The sequence below is a fragment of the Martes martes genome, assembly GCF_963455335.1.
Source record: "Martes martes genome assembly, chromosome: 7".
Taxonomy (NCBI): Eukaryota; Metazoa; Chordata; class Mammalia; order Carnivora; family Mustelidae; genus Martes; species Martes martes.
The window spans coordinates 25,441,133-25,465,951 of record NC_137894.1 but is presented as its reverse complement, the minus strand read 5'-3'; the positions used below and the strand labels follow the sequence as shown (position 1 = coordinate 25,465,951).

The following is a 24,819-nucleotide window of genomic DNA, read 5'->3' as shown; positions in this document are numbered from 1 at the left end:
TTCCCTCTCCCACTCCCCCTGCTTGTGTTTCCTCTCTCACTGTCTCTTTCTCTGTCAAATAAATAAATAAAAATCTTAAAAAAAAAAAAAAAAGGAAATTCAGTTCCGGGAGGCACAGAGATCCCCAAACAAAATCATTCCCAGGATGTCACACCAATACACATAATAATTAAAATAGAAAAAACAGTGGTAAAGAAATAATTTTAAAGGCAACAATAGAAAAGAAAACTGTTACATACAAGGGAAATTCCATAAGGCTATCATCTGATTTTTTCAAATGAAACTTTGCAGACCAGAAAGGAGGGACATGATGGGTTGTCTGGGTAGCTTTGTTGGTTAAGTGTCCAACTCTCAGGTCATAATCTCATGAGTCATAAGATCAAGCCTCATGTCAGATCTGTGGTCAGTGAGGAGTCTGCTTGAAGATGATTTCCCCATGCCCCTCTCCCCACTCTCTCTCTGTCTCTCAAATAAATAAATTTTTTTTTTAAAGAAAAGAGGAATGCTATATTTAAAGGGCTGAAAGAGGGACACCTGGGTGGCTCTATGGGTTAAGGCTCTGCCTTTGGCTCGGGTCATGGTCTCAGGTTCCTGGGATTGAGCCTCACATTGGGCTCTCTGCTCATTGGGGATCTGCTTCTCCCTATCCCTCTGCCTACTTATGATCTCTCTCTCTCTGTCTCTCTGTCAAATAAATAAATAAATAAAATCTTTAAAAAAATAAATAAAGGGCTGAAAGGAAAATTCTGCAGCCAAGAATATGCTATCCAGCTAGACTACAATTCACAATAGAAAGACAGACAAAGTTTCCCAGGCAGACAAAAGATAAAGAAATTCATGGCCACTAAACCAGCACTGCAAGAAATATTAAAGGGGTCTCTGAGTGCATAGGAAAGCCCATAAGGATGGGTAAGAAAGTAAGAAACATAAAAGCAGTAAAAATAAGTATATCTGTAAAGATCATCTCAATAGATAGATTAAAAGCATTTGACAAAGTACAGCATCCATTCCTGATAAAAGCCTTTAACAAAGTATGTTTATAGGAAACATACTTCAATAGCCAGAGTGACTATACCAGCTTAAATTCCTACCAAGAGTATAAGAGGTTTCCCCTTTCCCCACATCCTTGCCAACATCTGTCATTTCTTGACTTTTAAATTTTTTTTAAATATTTTATTTATTTATTTGACAAACAGAGATCACAAGTAGGCAGAGAGGCAGGCGGAGAGAGAGAAAAAGGGAGAAGCAGGCTCCCTGCTGAGCAGAGAGCCCAATGTGGGGCTTGATTCCAGGACCCTGAGATCATGACCTGAGCCAAAGGCAGAGGCTTTAACCCATTGAGCCATGCAGGCACCCCTTGACTTGTTAATTTTAACCATTCTGACTGGTGTGAGGTGGTATGTCATTGTGGTTTTGATTTGTATTTCCCTGATGATGAGTGATGGTGAGCATCTTTTCAAGTGTCTGTTAGCCATCTATCTATATGTCTTGGGGAAAATGTCTATTCATGTCTTCTGTCAACTTCTTAACTGGATTATTTGGGGGTATTTTGTGTTGAGTTTGATGAGTTCTTTATAGATTTTGATTACTCATCCTTTATCAGATATGTCATTTGATAATATCTTCTCTCATTCTGAAAGTTGCCTTTTAGTTTTGTTGATTATTTCCTTCACTGTGCAGAACTTTTTTGTATCTTGATGAAGTCCCAATAGCTTATTTTTGCTTTTGTTTCCCTTACATAAGGAGACCTGTCTAGCAAGAAGTTGCTGTGGCTGATGTCAAAGAAGTTGCTACCTGTTTTCTCCTCTAGGATTTTTATGACTTCAAGTCTCACATAAATGTCTTTCACCCATTTGAATTTATTTGTGTGTATGGTGTAAGAAAACGGTTCAGTTTCATTCTTCTGCATGTTGCTGTCCAGTTCTCCTAACACAATTTGTTGATGAGACTATCTTTTTTTCCATTGGATATTCTTTCTTGTATCATCAAAGATTAATTGACCATGGAGAACCTGGGAAGTGCATTTGGTTAAGCATTTGACTCTTGGTTTCAGCTCAGGTCATCATCTGAAGTTCCTGAGATCAAGCCCTGTGTCGGACTCTGTGCTCATCATGGAATCTGCTTGAGGTTTTCTCTCCCTCTGCCCTTCCTATTTGTGCTTGCTCTCTCTCTCTCTCTCAAATAAATAAATAAATAAATCTTTAGAAAACAGATTATTTGACCATATAGTTGGTGGTCCCTTTCTGAGTTTTCTATTCTGTTCCATTGATTTATCTGTCTATTTCCATGTCGGTACCATACTGTCTTGATGACAGCAGTTTTGTAAATATAGTTTGAAGTCCAGAATCGTGATGTTTCCAGCTTTTCTTTTCTTTTTCAGGACTGCTTTGATATTCAGGGTATTTTCTGGTTCTGTACAAATTTGATGAGGGTTTGTTTTTGCTCTGCGAAAATTGCTGGTGGTATTTTGATAGAGATTGCATTAAATACATAGATTGCTTTGGATAGTATAGACGTTTTAACAATGTTTGTTCTTCCAATCCATGAGCAAGGAATGTTTTTCATTTCTTTGTGTCCTCCTCTATTTCCTTCATATATGTTCTGTAGTTTTCAGAGTATATATCTTTTCCCTTTTTGGTTAGGTTTATTCCTAGGTATGTTATTGGTTTGGTGCAATTGTAAGTGGATTGATTCCTTGATTTCTTTTTCTGCTGCTTCATTGTTGGTGTATAGAAATGCAACAGATTTCTGTATGTTGATTTTATACCATGAGACTTTGATGAATTTGTTTATTGGTTCTAGCAGTTTTCAGGTGGAGTCTTGGTTTTCTATGTAAAGTATTATGTTGTAAGCAAATATTGAAAGTTTCACTTCTTCCTTGCTGATTTGGATGCCTTTTATTCTTTTTGTTGTTTATTGCTGAGACTAAGACTTCAAATACTATGTTAAATAGTAATATTGAGATGGATATCCCTATCTTATTCCTGACCATAAAGGAAAAACTCTGTTTTTTTTTTCCCATTGAGGATATTAGCTGCGAGTCTTTTGTATATGGCCCTTATGATGTTGAAATACATTTCCTCTATCCCTACTTACTTTATTGAGAGTTTTTATCAAGAATGGAGGCTGTCCTCTGTCAAATGCTTCTTCTACATCTATTAAAGGATCATATGGTTCCTATCCTTTCTTTTATTAATGTGGTATATCATGTTGATTGATTCACAAATATTGAACCACCCCTGCAGCCCAGGAATAAATCCCACTTGATAGTGGTGACTAATTCTTTTAATGTACCGTTGGATTTGATTTTGCTAGTATCTCGTTGAGAATTTTTGCACCTGTGTTCATCAGGGATATTGGCCTGTAATTCTCCTTTTAGTGGGGTCCTTTTCTGGTTTTGGAACCAAGGTAATGCTGGCCTTAGAGAATGAGTTAGGAAGTTTTTCTTCCAGTTCTGTTTTTTGGAACAATTTTAGAAGAATAGATAGATATTACATCTTCTTTAATTTCTGGTAGAATTACCCTGGGAAGCCATCTGGTCCTGGACTTTTTCTTGTTGGGAGATTTGAGATTACTGATTCCACTTCCTTGCTGGTTGTGGGTCTTTTCAAATTTTCTATTTCTTCATTTTTCAGTTTTGGTAGTTTGTATACCTCAAGAAATTTGTCCAATTCTTCTAGATTGCCCAATTTGTTGACAAATAATTTTTTATGATATTCTCTTATGATTATTTGTATTTCTGTAGCATTGGTTGTGATTCCTCCTCTTTCATTCTTGATTTTTGTTTGGGTCCTTTCTCTTTGCCTTTTGATAAATCTGGATAGAGATTTATCAATTTTATTAATTTTTTTTTTCAGTGAACCAGCTCCTAGTTTCATTGATCGGTTCTACAAGATTTTTTGGTATTTTCAGTATCATTTATTTCTTCTCTAATCTTTATTATTTCCCTTCTGCTGGCTTTAGACTTTATTTGATGTTCTCTTTCTATCTCTTTTAGGTTTAAGGTTGTGTATTTGAGGATTTTTTTTGCTTTATGGCGTAGGCCTGTATTACAATTACTTCCCTCTTAAGTCTGCCTTTGCTGCATCCAAAAGGTTTTAGACTGTTGTGTTTTAATTTTCATTTGATTTCTCATACTTTTTAAATTTCTTCTTTAATTTCCTGGTTAACTTATTCATTCTTTAGTAGGATGTTCTTTAACCTTCATGTATTTGTGATCTTTACAAATTTTTTCTTGGGGTTGACTTCAAGTTTCATAGTATGGTCTGAAAATATGAATGGAATGATCTTAATCTTTTTGTCCTTGGTGAAGACAGATTTTTGACCTGGGAAAGTATTCCATGTGCACTTTTAAAAGAATGTGTATTCTGCTGCTTTAGGATGAAATGTTCTGAATATATCTGTTAAGTTCATCTAGTCCAGTGAGTCTTTCAAAGTCAATATTTCTTTGTTGATTTTCGGCTTAGATGATCTATCCATCGGTGTAAATGGGGTGTTAAATTCTCCTATTATTATTGTATTATTATTATTATTGATGAGTTTCTTTAATTTTGTTATTAATCAATTTAAATATTTGGGTGCTCCCAAGTTGGGGGCATAAATATTTACAATTGTTAGATCTTCTTTTTCGATAAACCCTTAATTATGATATAATCCCTTTCTTCATCTCTTGTTACAGTCTTTTGTTTAAAATCTAGGTTTATCTGAAATAAGTATGAGTACTCTGGCCTTCTTTTGACATCCATTAGCATGACAGATGGCTTTCCATCCACTAACATTCAATCTGCAGGTGTCTTTGGGACTAAAATGAGTCTTTTGTAGCCAGCATGTGATGGGTCTTGTTTTTTTTTTAATCCATTCTGACACTCTGTGTCTTTTGACTGGAGCATTTATCCATTTACATTCAGAGTGATTATGAAAAACATGAATTTAGTGCCATTGTGTTACCTATAAATTTCTGGTGAAGTTCTCTGGTCCTTTCTAGTCTTTATTGCTCCCCCCCCCACACACACACACCTACTCAAAGAGTCCCTTTAATATTTCTGGCAGGGCTGGTGTAGTGGTCACAAACTCCTTAGTTTTTGTTTTTTGGGGAAACTATCTCTCCTTCTATTCTGAATGAAAGCTTTGTTGGATAAAATATTCTTGGCTGCATGTTTTTCCCATTCAGCACATTGAATATATCTTGCCACTTAAAAAAAAAAAAGATTTTATTTATTTATTTGACAGACAGAGATCACAAGTAGGCAGGGAGGCAGGCAGAGAGAGAAGGGGAAGCAAACTCCCTGTGGAGCAGAGAGCCCAATGCGGGGCTTGCTCCCAGCACACTAAGACCATGATCTGAGCTGAAGGCAGAGGCTTAACCAACTGAACCACCCAAATACCTCTTGCCACTTTCTTCTGCCCTGCTCTGTTTCTGTAGATAGATCTCCTGAGAACCTCCTCTGTTTTCCCTTGTATTTTAAGGACTTTTCCCCCTTCCTTCTTTCAGGATTCTTTTTGTATTTTTGTATTTTGTGAATTTTGACTATGATATGTCTTGGTGATGGCTGTCTTTTGTTGAATTTTGTGGGAGTTCTCTGTGCTTCTTGGATTTTGATGTCTGTGTCCTTCTCCAGATTAGGGAAGTTTTCAACTATAATTTGCTCAAATAAACCCTCTTCCTCCTTTTCTTTCTCTTCATCTTCTTGGACTCCTAATGTATGAATGCTACTACATTTAAAGAAGTTGCTGAGCTCCTTAAGTCTACCCTCATGATCTAATACTTTTCTTTCCCTCTTTTTTTTTCAGCCTCATTATTTTCTATAATTTTATCTCTATATCACTGATTTGTTACTCTGATTCATCCATCCTCATTGTTATGCCATCCATTTGGGTTGGATAAATTCTCATTTATAGAATTTTTAATTTTGGCTTGACTAGATTTTAGTTCTTTTATCTCTGTAGTAAGGGATTCTCTAGTGTCTTCTAAACTTTTTTCAAGCTCAGCTAGTATCCTTATAATTGTTTCAAACTCTATTTCAGACATCTTACTTATATCTATATTGATTAAATCCCTGGCTATTACTTCTACTTCCTGTTCTTTTTTGGGGGGGTGATTTCCCCATCTTATCATTTTGTCTAGGAAAAAAAAAAAGTTATACCCTAATGTGTTTTTGGTCTGCTTCTTAAAAGAAAATATATATGTATATTTATATATAAAAAGATATATACATAAAAATATGTATATAAGATATATATATACACACATATGCATATATATACATATATGTATGCATATATTGAATATATACATTAATATATATTATTTGTAACAATTCAGAAATAAAAATACAATAATTAAAAAATAAAAATAAGAATTGAAGTGAAGCTTTACAGGATACTATGATCAGTAGTACATGAGGAGTTTGTGCAAGGCCTCTTGCACTGATTCTCAGGCTGACTTGCTCTCATAGAGATGCACCTGCTGGGCACAGGGGTGCTGGGCTTGGTGTAAGTGGCTCTTGTCTCCACTTGATGATGCTGCAAATCACCAACATAGTAAGATATCACCTCTTCCCTGTCACAATGGCTAAAATAAACAACTCCAGAAATATGTATATATATATATATATATATATATATATATATATATATATAAAATGACTGGGGTGTGCCTGGGTGGCTCAGTTGTTAAGCATCTGTCTTCAGCTTAGCTCTGGGATCTAGCCCTGCATCAGGCTCCCTGCTTAGGGGAAGGCCTGCTTCTCTCTCTCCCGCTCCCCCTGCTTGTGTTCCCTCTCTTGCACTCTCTCTCTCTCTCTGTCAAATAATAAATAAAATCTTTTAAAAAAAAGAATTATTGGAATATTATTCAGTCATAATGAATGAAAACTTGCTATTTGCAACAACATGCAATATAGAACAATCTCAGTCGCATACTATTACGTGGAATAAGCCTGTGATTTCACTCAGACATGGAATTTAAGAAACAAAAGAAATCAACAAGGGAAATAAAAAGAAACAAGACAAAAACAAACTCTCAACTACAGGGAACATAGGATTACCAGAAAGGCGGTGAATGGGGTGTATTGTTGAAATAGGTGAGGGGGGTTAAAGAGTACATTTATCTTGATGAGCTCCGAATAATACATAGAATTGTTGAATCATTACATTGTACAAGTTAATCTAAATATAATACCATATATTAACAACACTGGAATTAAAATAAAACAAATAAAATTGGAAGGTAGGCAAAAAAAAAAAAACAGAATGGACATCATCAATAAAACAAGAGATAGTAAGTGCTGATAAATGTGTGGAGAAAAATGAATGCTTGTGCACTATTGGTGAGAATGTAAGTTAGTGTAGTCACTATGGGAAACAATATGGATGTTCCCGAAAAAATTAAAAAATAAAACTACCATATGATCCTGTAATCTCACTTTGGGGCAAGTTTTCGAAGGAAATAAAATCAGGATCTCAAAGAGATAGCTGCATAACCATGTCTATGGTTGCAGTATTCACAACAGATATGGAAATATCCTAAATGTCCATCAATGGATGAATGGATAAAGAAGATGTCATACACACACACACACACACACACACACACACAGAAGTATTACTCACCAATGGGAAAGAAGGAAATCCTGACATTTGTGATGACATGGATGGATCTAGATGGTATCATTCTAATGAAATAAACTAGACCGAGAAAGACAAAAATTCTGTATGATGTCACTTACAGGTGATATATTTTAAAAAACCAAACTCATAGAAGCAGTGAATAGAATGGTAGTTATCAGGGGCTGGGGAGAATGAGGGAAATAAGGAATTGTTGATCAAAATTACACAGGGAAAAAAAGAGTAAGATTGGTGGCATCATGAACTTTAAATAGTTTGAGGGATTTTGTGAGATTTCAAAGGTTACTGATTTGATTAAATGGCTATGTTCTATTCTACTCCTGGGTATATTAATAACTTCTATATTTTCATATTTTGAGGAAGCATATGCAGTGGATTAAAAATGAAAAGAATGACAGCAGGGAAGGAAGTTGCAAAAGATATGTTTTTGTCAAGCCTATGAAAATCCACCCCCAAATGTCTATGTCTGCCAAAAAATAACTATATTCTCATGGAGGAGGCAGAATTTTTCCAGAATCTCCATTTATGAACCAGACATCCGTTCTGCCTATCCTTAGTGCAAAATGCCTGATAGCAGGCTGAATTTGCAAAATCATATTTCAAATATTTTGAGTATTTTAAAAGACTTATATATGTGCATCTATAGAAAAGTACAAAATCAAAGTCACCAGAACTTTCATATACCCCAGGAGAACACCTCACTTTCTACTGAGTCTGGCAAGCATTTGAGGACAATCAGTTCTTTCAAGTGAACTTCACACAAACTTCATATTGAGTTGATTAAAGCACGACTCATGTAGGTGTTTAGCCATCTTAGAGACGGCCCACGTTGTCATAACCTATACAATACCCCAGCACAATGTGGATACCTTTTCCTATACAACTCACACAAATGGGTTCATTCTTCTAGAGCTGGAGCCCACATAATGATTCCATATTTCTCATTTTGTTTTTCACTATTTTAAACCAGTTTATCTGATTCCCCCTGGTAAAATGTAGGAATCTCAAATAACAAAATTATTTCCTTCCTTATCTAATAACAGCAAGAAATGTAAACATTCTATATTTTTCTATTTTCATGGGATTTACCATCTTAACTTTCCAAAATAGACTTTTTAAAAAATATTAGATTTCATTACTGAAGGCTTATGGGATGGCTGGTGCCAAATAGGGTAAGATGATTAAAAAAACAAATAGTCTTCTGCAGAGCAGGGGATTTGCTGGTTGAATTTTGTGGGCTCTTGTATCCCTCCTTAGCTGAGTTTCCAGAGGTAAGGAATACTACTGAGAAGTTGCCCAGATGATGGAGAAAGTGGCCCAACCTGAGCTTGAGTACTTTCAGGAAGGTGTAGTATTCTAACACAGGTATGGAAAGGCAGAGCTCTGACTGAAAGATTACAGCTCTCAAAATGTTCCTTTCCTTCACTTACTGGTATAGGAGACACCTTTGTAGGAGGACATCAGGGCAAGAATGAGGGGTTGAAGAAAAAAGAAAAGAAAGGAAGACACTGTGTGTCTGTCACAGGTACATTTTGGACAGCACACACATTCTTCTCCCCCCTTGGAGATGATGAATGCATTAGAGACTCTTAAAAATTGGTTTTAAATAAATGTACTAGATTTTGTTATTCAGGGAGTTTCCTGAGTCTATCTGAAAAATCTACAAAAGAAACACTTTGGAAAACCCCTCATTCAGATTATACATGGCAGGATATACTTTTATTATTATTTATTTGTATTTATTTTTAAAATTTTTATTTATTTTTATTTTTTTAGTTTATTTTTTATTTTTTCGAGCCCCAAAGCAGGGTTTGAATCTATGACCCTGAGAAAAAGACCTGAGTTGAGATCAATTATTGGATGCTTAACTGGCTGAGAAACACAGGTGTCCAGGTAGGAGCTACTTTAAGAAAATTTTAATTTAGTATCTTTGCACATGTATGTTGTGCATGCATGCCTATATGTTTGCATTTGTGTGCAGCCACAACATGCGTGTGTGAAATCATGTATTTTCTCAAGTTCTACAGGCTTTATAAGGACAGTCTCTTCAACCAACAATTGTTCTCTGGTAACTACCATATGGAATCTATGCATACGGGACATATCAGTGAACCTAGCAGAGATCCCTACCTTCTCTCCCTGACAAGGATTATGGAGTGTGCACTCGTCAAAACTTGCCAAACTGATTTGAATCAGGGTTCTCTGAAGCATACAAGATAACATCATCAAGTCCTAGTGCTATGGATGTGTATTCAACCTACATTTTTCAAGCATAATTATGTGAATAATTATGTCATAACTGGTATTCAAATGAAAATGAGCCTCATTTACAAGTAAGACTCCTATATGCTCTCCCCTGCTAGAATCTTCTATTTTGCATGGATTTTTGCCTTCCAGATCTACACTCTAGCCCCATTTAGCTGAATTCCAGGTCAGATTTGTGCTGTGTATTTCAATTTCTATTTCAATGTATCTACAATGAAATTCATTCTCTTTTGTGATAAATTCTTATTTCTTTTCACTATCCCTTCTCTTGGGTAAAAATATTACAATTTCTCTAGACATATAGGCAAAAAACTATCAGAGTCATCCCCCACTTGTCCTTTATTTAATCATCAGTGCATGTAGTCTGTATATTTTCCCCATCTGCTCAACCCCACCATTCTTGACTTAGTTCAGAGCCCCCAGATCTCCTGTGTACTCTGAGGTACTATCTGTAAACAGAGCATTTACCATCCACAGCTAATGAGTCCTAAATGCCTCCTTGACAGCATCAAGAGTGTGACAAGGACCTGAATATAGTGAAAAGGCACAACCATCATAGTCTCAGTGAATAGCATATCTCTCTCTCACACACACACACAAGTGTACACATACAACACTCACATACTCATATACATACACATAGTTATATGCATACACATGCCACACTCATATGCATACATTCGTGCACACACACTCACATATGTATACAGACCCATAAATACACACACTCTTACACACACAGACACATGCAGTCACACACATGTTATTCTGGAAATTCCGAGATAGCTCAGTGGTTCCTAAGAATAATTAAAGCACAAGGTGGAAGTGAAATCCTTATTTTTTTTCTTTTTTTAAAGATTTTATTTATTTATTTGACAGACAGAGATCATAAGTAGGCAGAGAGGCAGGCAGAGAGAGGGGGAAAGCAGGCTCCCTGCTGAGCAGAGAGCCCTATTTGGGGTTCAATCCCAGGACCCTGAGATCATGACCTGAGCCGAAGGCAGAAGCTTAACACACTGAGCCACCCAGGCACCCCTGAAATCCTTATTATTCTAAGGTACTTTCACTTTCTTTCCCCTTGATGTGATAGAGCATTATACTAGTTTTTTTTAAATTTTTCTGTGTAAGTAGGTTATATTATTTAATACATCAGGTATTTGTTGTAAAAGGGAAGCATGGGTGTTATGGGTGTTATGACTTGAATTGTTTCCTCCAAATTTCACATGTTGAAGTCCTAGTCTCCAATGCCTCTGAATGTGACCTCATTTGGAAATAAGGTCTTTACAGAGGTAATCAAGATAAAATGAGGGCGTTAGGTAGGCCCTAAACCAATGACTGGTGTCCTTGTAAAAGGGAAAATGTGGACACAAACATAGATAGAAGAAAGACAATATACGAAGAGACACAGGATGAAAATAAATGCCTGCAAGCCAAGCAGAGAGACTTGGAAGAGATTCCTCTCTCACATCCCTGTGACAGAGCCTTCTTGCCAATACCTTGATACCTTCCAACTTTCAAAACCTGTAAGACAATATATTTTTGTGGTTTGAGTCAACCATTTTATGGTATTTTCTTATAGTAGCTTTTCTTAATCTGCTTGGTTGCTGTAATACACACCATGGGTGGGATAGCTTATAAACAACAGAAATGTATTGCTCACAGTTCTGGAAGTTGAAAAGTCCAATACTAATATGCCAGCATGGTCACCTTTGTTTTGAAATCTCCTTCCCTAGTTCATAGTGCCTACTTACCGTGTACCCACAATGTAGGCTAAAGATATCTCTAGAGCCTCTTTTATAAAGCACTAATCCCATTCATGAGGGCTTCTCTTTCATGACTTAAGCACCTCCAAAGTTCTACCTAATAATAGCATCACCTTTAGGGTTTAAGATTTCAACATATGAATCTGGGAGAACACATATTCAAACAACAGTGCAGCTTTAGCAAATACAGTACAAATTTTACAATACTATATGGGATTACAAATCATAGATCTACACTAACTGCTATGACAGAATTGTGTCCCACTCGAATTTATATGTTGAAGCCTTAAACCCCAATGTGATTGTATTTGGAGATGGAATCTTTAGGAGATAATTAGGTTTAAAAGCTCGTAAGAGTAGGGTCCTTGAGTTGGATTAATGTCCTAGTAAAAACAGACACGAGAAATCCTGTTCTGTCCCTCTGTCATATGAGGAAACAAGTGGTCATCTGCAAACCAGGAAGAATCCTCACCAGAAACCCAATTGACCAGCACCATGATCTTGGACTTCCTAGCCTCCAGTACTATGAAAAAATAAATTTCTCTTTAAGCCATCCAGTTTAAGGTATTTTGTTATAGCAGCCTTCAGAGAAAAGGACACAAAACTATAGCTAGGAACATTTCACTAAATCAGGGCATTTCTCCCCACACTGGAAAAGAGGTGGTCTAACTCTTTTTTTACCATGTTATCTATCCTTCAGGGACAGCTCTCTCTCTCATATCATGGAAGGATTGGAATGTGAAGAAAGCTTTTCTCTGACCACACCAGAGAGTGATTCAAAGGACAATTTAGTGAACAATTTAGTGATTCAAAGGACAATTTAGTGAACCACTGTTTCTTACACTATATTTCAAATACTGGACTAAATACATGTCTTGTTTTAGGAATACAATGTATTCTGTGATGTTTGAATTATGTCCAGGTCTCATCTGCACCAAATGAAAAAAAATCAATCAAGTACTATAAGATTCTCATGAAATGTACCACTGTTCTGTTGAAAACAGACACCTGAGAGTGTAGTAAGACTTCACACACACACACACACACACACACACACATCACCTGCCCAAATTTCAAAGCTTTATGTTGTCTAGTTAAATATTCAAAACCATCAATCTGAGCTGTCAAAAGAATATGTGATGTGAATAAGAGAAACTTGTCATTCATGTTTGCACCAGGATCATGGTTTGAGTGCTTTGTTGTTGCCATTTATGAGCTTTCCACAATCCTCTCTGAAACATTAAGATGGAACAGTTCTCTGAACTTAAAGTCACACATGAGAGTATTGCATACATGATATGTTTTAAGGGTCCATGTTTCACTGCATGATATTTTCTCCATCTTCCCAAACCACATATGTTCAGTCCAGCAGAGCAATGACCAACAAGAGCAGAATTCAAATAGTGTCGAGGTCTTAACTCTGTTACTGGGAAAATCAGTCTAGGGGGTAGAACAATAGGGTATAAGAAAATTGACTTTAGGTCTTAGGGATACCTCTGTAAATTATATAAGGTCATGGAGGAGAAGGATTCTGGGTACAGGAGGAGGTGAGGTATCTATAGTAAGTGTGAGCCAATTTTGCAGCATTTTCTTGCAGTGACCCTCAGTGCTTTCTGTGACATTAGGAAGGTCAGTGTTCTCGTGTGTTGCCTCCAGATTCTATTCCCAGCATTTCTTTCTTGTCTAGAGCACTTCCTCTTCCCTAATAGTCATTGTATTTTTTTTTCTAGACAGCTTACAGCTGTCTAGAAAATATTCACTGTTCATATCAAAATTCAAAATCAAAACTCACTGTTAATATCTCATAAGTCATTATTACAGAAAAATATGTCCTGAAAAATGGAATTCTTTAAGATGACACAAAGAAAGGGATGTCCATCCAGGGATAGAAGTGAGGAGTGAAATAAGAAAAAGGCAAAAATATATGGGTAGAATAGGTCCCATTAACTTTGTTTCTCCTAAGTCAAGTATATACTGACATGGCTGAATAAGTTTCTAAACTGTTGAAATTCTTCCACATCAGTTTATTAGTTATTGTTCCTGCAATAATCAACCCACCAGGTCCCTGTGTCTTTGCATCCACTCTGGGTGCTTTAGCTACCTCTCAAGAATTCTGTGGGCTTCATAATGATTCAACAACAATGAAGCCTGCCTCTGACATGGTAAAAACAGATCTATTTCGTTACTTCTAGTGAGTGTGTTTGAAATACCAGTTGTCAGCCCTTGTGAAAACCACCTCAAGCCCAGGCCCATGCAGTGGATTTTTATTTCAAAGGGCAAGCCTCACTGATGAATGGGATTCCTCCCCCCAATGGGTGCAGCTTTGTTGTCAACCTGATCAGAAGTAGAAATAAGTGCCTCACTTCTAAGTAAAAGAGATTCCTCCAATGGCCTTGTTGTGCCTTTAGTAAGTGAATATGAACACCCGACAGCTTTGGGGAAGAAGTGGTAGGTGCCTGAGGCATCCATTATGAATATGCAGATGACAGAGGGTACAGCAGTGGTGTGGCTGATGTGGAGTTCAGTGACATCACATCCACCTGACCCTTGTACTAAGAGATAACTACATAGCTAACTCGTGCCAGACCAATTTCTCGGCACCGTGAGGGGAAAAAAGAAATCAAATAAGCAAATTTGAATTCAAGCCATCAGAAAACACATTTTGACTTTGACACAGATGTGAAAGCTTTGAAACATTTCTGCATTCATAGCAGTTGTGGAGGGAATAAATAAGTAAGTACCACAATATCAGTGAATCTATTTTGCATTATTTATGAATGAGTTACCTGGCCCAGGAATCTCATTTAGAATTAATTCAATCTTACCAAAAGTCTTTAGAATCCTATTTGTATAGCTCTTATGTACTTAAGAGGGCTGTAAAATGAAAATTTAGAGATTCTTGCTGATCCTGTTGGATAGGTGACCTCAGGCACTGGTAAGACCATCCACTTGGGGAAATGAAGACCCTCTGTATTCCAGGAAATCAGTGGGCTTACACTGGAGCTCAGTTTTAAAATGTACAGAGAAAGGTAGAAATGAGGTATTATGTGGAACAATATGGGTTTATTGTCATAGCTTTATTAACTAATGTGATTTTAAAGATGTCCTATGAGTGCCATTTCTTTAGGCCTGCCACGATTAGTGTTATAGAATTCTAAGACAGGCCCCATGATCTTGGTGTCTGATGTTAGTTCACATGATTATACTTTACATGGAAAAGGGAGCTTTCAGATATGATTAAAATTACTAATCAGTTGACCTTAAAATAGGATGATTATAGGTGGCCTTAACCTAATCATATGAGCCCTTTACAAGTACAGAGATTTATGAATGATCACAGATATTAGTCAAAATATTGCAAAAGTGAGAGGGATTTAAAACAAAGAAAGCTCTTTGTTCCTGGCTTTGATATGGAGGAGGATAAGGAACAAGAACTTGTGAATGGCATATATGAGCTCAGAGATATCCTTAGCTGCCTGTCATCAAGAAAATAGGACTTCATTCTTATAACCACAAGAAATTGAATTCTTTCAACACCAGAAATGAGTTTGGGAGAGGGCCCTAAGAGGACCCTCCATATAAGCATGTAATTGGCCAACTACTTGATTTCAACCCGAGCACATAACCCAATCATGCTATGCCAGATGTCTGATCTACAGAATTCTGAGATAATAAATAGGTATAATTATCCACTAAGTGTGTGCTAATTTATTATGAACTTAAAGAAAAATAATATAAGAAGTCTCAGCAGAGTCCCTCCTATGAGCCTTTGTTCTTTTTTGGTGGTGCTGACAGCCTGACACAGAGGTTGAGAACCGGTAATGTTAATGATAATAACGATGATAATGATGACAATACTGTTCAGGGACTCCTTAAATATGCAAAGTGCTTCCATAAATGTTTTACCTGCATTAATTCATTTATTCAGCCTGTCACAAAGTGGCAGATGAGAATCTAAGATTTCCACATTAAGCTAGAAGAACTGAGCAGAGCTAAAGTATTCCCAACTTTGTTTTGCCCAATGGATGCCATAAGAATTAAAACAAAAAATATCTCTGGGAGAGGAACTTGGGATCCAAGACCCACCTGCACCACTAGAGGAAAAATCCTTTCTTCTGTTCCAGGTATTTATGGCCAGAAAGGACCCAGGGTTGGAGAGCCTTCAGTATTCAGGAGAAGCTATAAATACGGATTTTAAAAAATGTTAAATATTCCCATTTCTTAATGTTAGCAACTACTTTGACAAGAACTATAAAATGCTGTTAGAATGAACAAAATGTGCATCTTCAAACTTTGTTATGGAAAAATGAGCAAAGGCTAAAAATGGGCCATTCACAGGAACACAAACGGCCAAAAGAAGTTTAAAAATATGGCCAACTTCCTTTAGTCAGAAAAAGAAAAAAAATGAAATCATGAGGTATATTTTCATTCACCATACTGGTTGAAGTTAAAAAGAATGAATAATATCGTGTGTTGATACAAGGCTTAATAAAATAGGCAATTGTATACCCAGTTGGTAGGAGTTTAAATGCTGATATCTTTTTCCTGGAGAGCATTCTGACACTATCAAAATTAAAATTTTAAATGTTTGTCTTTGATTCAGTAATTCTATTCCTTTTTTTTTTTTTTTTAGATTTTATTTATTTGACAGAGATCATGAGTAGGCAGAGAGGCAGGCAGTGGGGTGGGAAGCAGGATCCCTGCTGAGCAGAGATCCCGATGTGGGGTTCAATCACAGGACCCTGGGATCATGACCCTAGCTGAAGGCAGAGGCTTTAACCCACTGAGCCATCCAGGTGCCCCAGTAATTTTGTTCCTATTTATTTTACTAAAATATTTTCACCTATGCACAAATACACATTTGTATTTTTGTTATATTGCTTATAATTATGACATTGGAAAATCTCATTCTCTATGGAAAGATGACTATATTAAATGAATTACGGTTTAATCTTCACTGTAAAAAATTATCTTTGGAGTAAAGCATCTGGACCCTCAAAATAGTATGGGAAAGATTAAGTAAATGTTAGTTCACAATCAAGCAGCACACAAAACACAAGGAAACAAACCACCCAGGAAAATGTATTCTTGGGAAAAACAACTAGGAAGTAGGAAAGGGGATTAGATAGGAAAGGAGACAAAGAAGTATGAAATATAAGGCAAACTCCTATAGAGACTTTGACTATCATTCAATCTTGAATGAGTAAGTGTGGTTAAGAGGTAGAAGGCTTTGTAGAACTGAAAACTACCTGCAAATCATCTCATGGCTGCAGATGCCTGCCAGAAGAAAATTTAACTCACTCTGAAGAATGAATTATATCTGTGGGCTAATATTATCTCAGTATATTTTTATATGTAATATCCAGTACTTAAAAACTATTAAGCACTATGTGCTATAATAATTGCATTAAAAAGAAGAGAGAATATAGAGGTATATAGAAGTAATATTTCCATACCACACTATAATTTAATTAGAGATGAAAAATAAAGAAAAATATGACAAAACTTACAAAATGCAACTAAAGCAATGCATAGAAGGAAATTTATAGCAGTAAATATCCATACTGTAAAAGAGAAGAGATATAAGAGTAATAAATAATCTAACACTCTACCTTAAGACACTGGAAAAATAAGAATAAATTAAACCTAAAGTTAGCAAAAGCAAGAAAATTAAAGATCAGGGCATAAATTAATGAAATAAAAATAGAAGATTAAAGAAAATGCAACAATAAAAAAATGGCTCCTTGAAAAGTTTAACAAATTGAAACTCCACTTAGACTTTCCAAGAAAAAAAAAAAAACCAGAGAAAACTCAAATTACTAAAATTAGGTATGAAAGAAGATATATCGCTGCTGAACATACACAGAAATAGAAAGGAGAAATAGAAAGGAGCAGATCTGAATAGATCTGAATAGATCTATAACAAGTTAAGTGATTGAATTCATACTTTAAAACTTCCCACGGAGAAAATTCCAGGCCTATATCTATTCACAGACACATCCTGTGAAACATTTAAAAATGAGTTAATATCAATATTTTAGGAAATTTTCCACAAAATAGAAGATTAAATGTTTCTAACTCTTTGTGAGGCCAGTATTACCTGGATACTAAACCCAGATAGCATGTTGTAAGATAAAACAAAGCAAAACTCTAGAACAACCTCCCCTAAGAAATAGACAAAATACTGCAAATCGAATTCAGCAACATATAAAGTGGATCATATAATATTACTAAGTGATATTATTTCAGGTAGACAAGGACAACTTAATATCCAAAAAAAGATTAATACAATATACCATTTTAATATGATAAAGGATAAAAAAATACATGATTCTCTCAATAAATGCAGAAACAGAATTTCGCAAAAAAAAAAATCCATATTGCTGTGTGAAAAGAAAAAAAAGACACTTAAAAATAAAGAAAAGACATCAACAGAAGAATAGATAAAGAAGATATGGTCCATATATAAAATGGAATATTACACCTCCATCAGAAGGATGAATATCCAACTTTCATATCAACATGGATGGGACTGGAGGAGATTATGTTGAGTGAAATAAGTCAAGCAGAGATAGTCAATTATCATATGGTTTCACTTACTTGTGGAGCATAAGGAATAACATGGAGGACATTAGGAAAAGGAAAGGAAAAGTCAATTGGGAGAAATTGGAGGGGGAGATGAAGCAGAAGCATGAGAGACTGTGGACTCTGAGAAACAAACTGAGGGTATTGGAGGGGAGGCAGATGGGGGGTTAGGTAAGCCTGGTGGTGGGTACTAAGGAGGGCTCGTATTGCGTGGAGCACTGGGTGTGGTGCATAAACAATGAATCCTGGAACACTGAAAAAATAAAATAAAATTTAAAAAAATTTTAAAAAATTAAAAAAAAATCAATTTTTCCCACCTAATTTCATTAGGCTATTTTTACTTTGATAACCTGATCCCAAAACTAAGGATATTTCTTTTAAAAAATATATCTTTTTTATTTGACAGAGAGAGAGAGGGCACAAGCAGGGAGAGCTGCAGGCAGAGGGAGAGGGAGAAGAAGGCTCCCCACAGAATAGGGAGCCTGATGCGGGACACAGTCCCAGGATCTTGAGATCATAACCTGAGCTGACGGCAGTTGCTTAACCAAATGAGCCACCCAAGTGCCCCTAAAACCAAAAATATTTCAAGAAAAGAAATTGAGTATGAACCCTTCAACAAAATATTAGTTATCTGAATCTAGCAATATACAAAAAAAAAAAAAAAACAATATATTAATCATGTCCAAGTGGAGTTCATTCCAGAAATACAAAATCATTTTAACATTAGATCAATGTAACTTACCATGTTAATAGATTAAAAGAGAAAGCAGTATAATACTCCAATAAATGAAATAAGCATTTGATTAAATTCAACACTAATTCTTGATAAGTGTATATTTATCATAAATGGATTTATGATAAAACCTCCCAGGAAATTTGAGTAAAAGGAACATCTTCAACTTAATAAAGACATCCATAAAGAAACTAGCTAACATCATGTTTAATGGTGAAAGATTAACAATTTTCCTTCTAAAATCTGAAACAAGGAAAAGACATATTTTTTTCCCATTCCTATTCAGTGTGGTACCGGACATTCTAGCAGGAACAATCAGACATGTAGAAGAAATAAAAACAAGCCAATTGGAAAATAAAAAAGAAAACATGATTTTGTATGTAGAAAACACTAGCAAATCTACAAAAACTTATTTAAACTTATATGTTAATTTAGCAAAGTCTCAGATACGAGGTCAAGGATGAAAATAAATTACACTTGTTTATTAGAAATAGTTTAAAATGAAATTTAAAGTATAATACCACTTACAGTTGCATTAAAATATGAGATTCCCCCAAATTGAGGCTCTATATGTCCCAACAATAAAGACTATTGTAATGAAGTTAAAAAAAGAGAGAGAGAGAGAGAGAGAAGAGAGTGATTCTTAGGGATAATTTAAACAAAATATGTGATATAATATGTGGTATGAGTATTACTCAGAAAACTTGAAGAATACCCAGCTAAATGAAGAGACATATCCAACTTAATGGATTGAGAGACTTTTGTTCTTAAAAAGCCAATTGTCTTTGATCTGTGGATTTAATTTTATCCCAGTCAAAATCCCAGTAGGCATTATTTTGCAGAAATCAACAAGAAAATCTGAAAATGATATGGAAATTACATGTTTATGACTTAGAACAATTTTTTCAAAGATCAAAGTTGGATTTTAAGATTTACTATATATCTACAGTAATTAAGACATTGTGTTACTGGGATAAAACAGAGCAGAATCAAGAATTAGATTCACACATATCTGGTTAATTGATTTTTGACAAAAAGAGTGAAGATAAGTCAATAGGGAATGGATAGTTTTTTCAATAAAAGTAAAGTTCATTCCTTACCTTTCACCATTTACAAGATTTAACTAGAAATGTTTCATGTAATTTAATATGGACTTGAATGTAAAAATTATAAATATGAATCACCAAGAAGAAAAAATAGGAAAAAATGCTCACCTCTTTGAAGTAAGTCAAGATTATTTATCACAGAACACAAATATCACATCAAAGAAAATGTCACAAATTGGTCTTTCCCAAATTAATACCTTTGGCTCTTTCTTTTTGAAAGATACACGTTAAAAAAAAAAAAAACTGAGAAGGAAAACCACTACACATCTACTTGAATGACTGTAATTTAAAAGATGAATAATACCAAGTGGAGCAACCAGAACATTCATAATCTTCCTGACGGAAATGTAAAATTGTACAGTCACTTCGTAAAACTGTTGGATAGTTTCTTATAAAGTGAAGCATACCTTTTTATTTGGCCAAATTATTTCGTACCCAGGTATTTACCAAAAAGAATTGTGAAGTTATGTCCATACAAAGACTTGCATACAAAGACTTGCATACAAAGACTCGCATATGCATGCTTATAGTAGCTTTAATCCTCAAAGCTCAAAACTGGAAACAACCTAGCTTTCCATCAACCAATGGATCAATAAATTGTTGTCTATCTACAATAAGAGAATATTTCTCACTAATAAAAAGGCATGGACTAATTTTACACATAAAAACATAATAAATCTAAGAAAATTAAGCTGAGTGAAAATAGTCAATTTCAAAATACTCTACACTTGTGATTCCATTTACATGAAATTCTAGAACAGGCATAATTAATCTGCAGAGGAAGAAGTAAATAAACTTGGTCATGAGTAAACTACTCAAAAGTTCCTATTAAAAAATCAATTATCTTTTTATGCACTAATAGTCAATAATTAGAGGAAAAACTTAAAAGGTAGCACTTGATATATAATTTAAAATGTAAATCTTTCCAAACTTCCCAGCACCGTTTATTGAAAAGACTGTCTTTTTCCCACTGGATATTTTTTCCTGCTTTGTCAGAGATTATTTGACCATAGAGTTGAGGGTACAGATCTGGGCTCTCTACTCTGTTCCATTGGTCTATTTGACTGTTTTTGTGCCAGTACCATGCTGTCTTGGTATCACAGCTTTGTAATAAAGCTTGAAATCAGGCAACATGATGCCCCAGCTTTGGTTTTTTGTTTTTTTGTTTTTTTAATGTCAACATTTCCTTGCCTTTCCTTCAACATTTTCAACATTCGGGGTCATTTCTGGTTCCATATAAATTTTAGGATTGTTTACTCCAGCACTTTGAAAAATGCCAATGGTATTTTGATTGGGATGGTGTGGAAAATATAGATAACTCTGGGCAGGATAGACATTTCAACAATGTTTGTTTTTCTGATCCATGAACATGGAATGTTTTTCCACCAGACAACAAAAAGAAATAAAAGTTATTCAAATTGGCAAAGAAGTCAAACTCTCTCTCTTCACAGATGACATTATACTTTATGTGGAAAACCCAAAAGACTCCACCCCCAAATTACTAGAACTCATGCAGCAATTCAGTAATGTGGCAGGATACAAAATCGGTGCACAGAAATCAGTTGCTTTCTTATACACTAACAATGAAACTGTAAAAAGGGTATTTTTGTTGTATGATTACTGTTGTTAGGACTTCTAGTACTATGTCGAACAATAGTGGCTAAAGTGGGCATCCCTGTCATGTTCCTGATCTCAATGGGAAGGCTGCCAGCTTTTTGCCATTGAGAATGATATTTTCTGTGGGTTTTTCATAGATGGATTTTATGAAGTTGAGGAAAGTTCCCTCTATCCCTATACTCTGAAGAATTTTAATCAGGAAAAGATACTGTATTTTGTCAAATGCTTTTTCCTCATCAATTGAGAGGACCATGTGATTCTTCTCTCTTCTCTTATTGGTTTGTTCTGTGACATCGATTGATTTGAGAATATTGAACCACCTTTGCATTTTGGGGTAAATCACAGCTGGTAATGGTAGATAATCTTTTTAAGGTACTGTTGGATCCTATTAGCTAGGATCTTGTTGAGAATCTTGGTATCCATATTCATCAGGGATATGGGTCTGAAATTCTCCTTTTTGTTGGGGTCTTTGCCTAGTTTGGGGATCAAGATAATGCTGACTTCCTAGAAAGAGTCTGGAAGTTTTCAATCTCTTCCTGTTTTTTTGAAAAAAATCTTCAGGAGAATAGGTATTATTTCTTCTTTGAATATTGGTAGAATTATCCAGGGAATCTATCAGGTCCTGGACTCTTGTATTTTGGAAGGTTTTTCATTACTGCTTCAATCTCATTACTAGATATTGGCCTATTCAGGTTGTCAATTTATTCCTGTTTCAGTCTTGGAAGTTTATAGGTTTCCAGTAATGCATCCATTCCTCCTAGGTTGCTTAACTTATGGGCATATAGCTGTTGATATTAATTTCTGATGATTGTTTTCTATTGTATTGCTGGTTTTAACTCATTGATCTCTGCTCTAATGTTAATTATTTCCCTTCTCGTGTGTGGGGTTGGCTTAATTTGTTGTTGATTCTCCAATTCTTTGAGGTGTAAAGAGAGTTTGTGTATTTGGGATATTTCCATTTTTTTGAGTGAGACTTGGATGGATATGTATTTCTCTCTTAGGATCACCTTTGCCATATCCCATAGGATTTGGACCAATGTGTATTCATTCTCATTGGCTTCCATGAATTGTCTAAGTTCATCTTTGATTTCCTGGTTGATCCAAAGCTATGTATAGAAGAATGAAACTTGACCATTCTCTTACCCCATACACAAAGATAAACTCAAAATGGATGAAAGACCTCAACATGAGACAGGAATCCATCAAACTCCTAGAGGAGAACATAGGCAGCAACCTTTTTGACCTTGGCCACAGCAACTTCTTTCAAGACAAGTCTCCAAAGGCAGAGGAAACAAAAGTGAAAATGAACTTTTGGGACTTCATCAAGATAAAAGGTTCTGCACAGCAAAGGAAACAGTCAACAAAACAAAGGGGTAACCCATGGAATGGCACAAGATATTCACAAATTACGCTACACACAATGAGCTGAAATCCAAGATCTATAAAGAACTCCTCAAGTAATCAAGTAAAAAAAAAAAGAAAAAATGAGCAGAAGACATGAACAGACATTTGTCCACTGAAGACATACAAATGACTAGCAGACACATGAAAAGATGTTCATCATCATTAGCCATCAGGAAAATTCAAAGAAAAACCACATTGAGATACCATCTTACATCAGTGAGAATGGCAAAAATTAACAAGGCAAAAATAACAAATGTTGGAGAGCGTGTGGAGAAAGTGGAACCCTCTCACACTGTTGGTGGGAATGCAAGTTGATGCAGCCACTTTGGAAAACAGTGTGGACATTCATCAAAAAATCAAAAATACAGCTACCCTATGACCCTGCAATTGCACTACTGGGTATTTACCCCAAAGATACAGATGTAGTAAAAGAAGGGCCATCTCTACTCCAATGCTCATAGCAGCAATGTCTACAATAGCCAAACTGTGGAAAGAGCTAGGTGCCCTTCAACAGATGAATGGATAAAGAAGATGTGGTCCATATATATGATGGAATATTAGCCATCAGAAATGTTGAATACCCAACTTCTACATCAACATGGATGGGACTGGAGATTATACTGAATGAAATAAGTCAAGCAGAGAGAGTCAATTATCATATGATTTCACTTACTTATGGAACATAAGGAATAACATGGAGGACATTAGGAGAAGGAAAGGAAAAGTGAAGGGGTGAAAATCTGAGGGGAGATGAACCATGAGAGACTGTGGACTCTGAGAAACAAACTGACAGTTTTAGACGGGAGGTGAGTAGGGGGATGGGGGAGGCTGGTGGTGGGTATTAAGGAGGACACACATTGCATGGAGTCCTGGATGTTTATGTAAACAATGAATCTTGGAACACTACATCAAAAACTAATGATGTGTTGTATGGTGACTAACATAACACAATAAAAATTTAAAAAAGGAAAATGTAAATCTTTTACTGCTAAGTAATTGAAGGATATTAAAAACATATACAGAAGCTTATGGAGTGGGTGGGGGGAAGATAATTTAATCATTCTGCATTCCATATTCTGTATCCATGGATTGGAAGTCACTTTTGTGCAGGTATCAATTGTAGTTGTCTGTGATGTCCGTCTCATTTCCCTATACTCCTATAGCTTTAGGGCTTGGAAGCTTAACCTCCCATTTGCCTGCTCGTTTTATTGGCCACCAAGGTCTTTTTTTGCCTATTTGTGTGGTGGCTGGAAGATTGGAGAATAATTATCCATAGGGGACAGGTTTCAACCCATCGCTGTGAATTTGATGTATTAATGCTCCAGTGGGACAATTCTGAGGCCTTTGAACTGTGCTGGTTTTCAGAGCTTCCCTGCAGAATTGGTGAATTGCATAATTATATACTTCATTGTAAAGTGTGGCTGTGTCCCTCCCTCTTGATAGTGTTCCTGTAGTAGTGCTTCTTTCATGTCCCAAATTACTATTTGCACTTCTCTTAGGGTTTGTTGCTAGTTAAACCTAAACAAAGGCACCAATTCACACCAAATGTATTAAAATTCAAAGCCATTCCAAATAAAATACTAGTTGTGTGTTTGCTCATGTGTGTGTGTGTGTTTGAATAAACTAACAAAATGACTCAAAGCATAAGATACTTTGTCCTAGGGGTGCCTGGGTGGCTCAGTGGGTTAAGCCTCTGCCTTCAGCTCAGGTCATGATCCCA

At 35.7% G+C, this 24,819-nt stretch overlaps 1 protein-coding gene across 1 annotated transcript in view; it reads right to left on the bottom strand.

The window, feature by feature from the left end:
• Positions 1–24,819, bottom strand: part of GABRG3 (gamma-aminobutyric acid type A receptor subunit gamma3) — a gene marked incomplete at both ends in the record, with an annotated part of 605,484 nt that overhangs the window by 111,122 nt on the left and 469,543 nt on the right. The gene's annotated exons all lie outside the window — the stretch shown is intronic.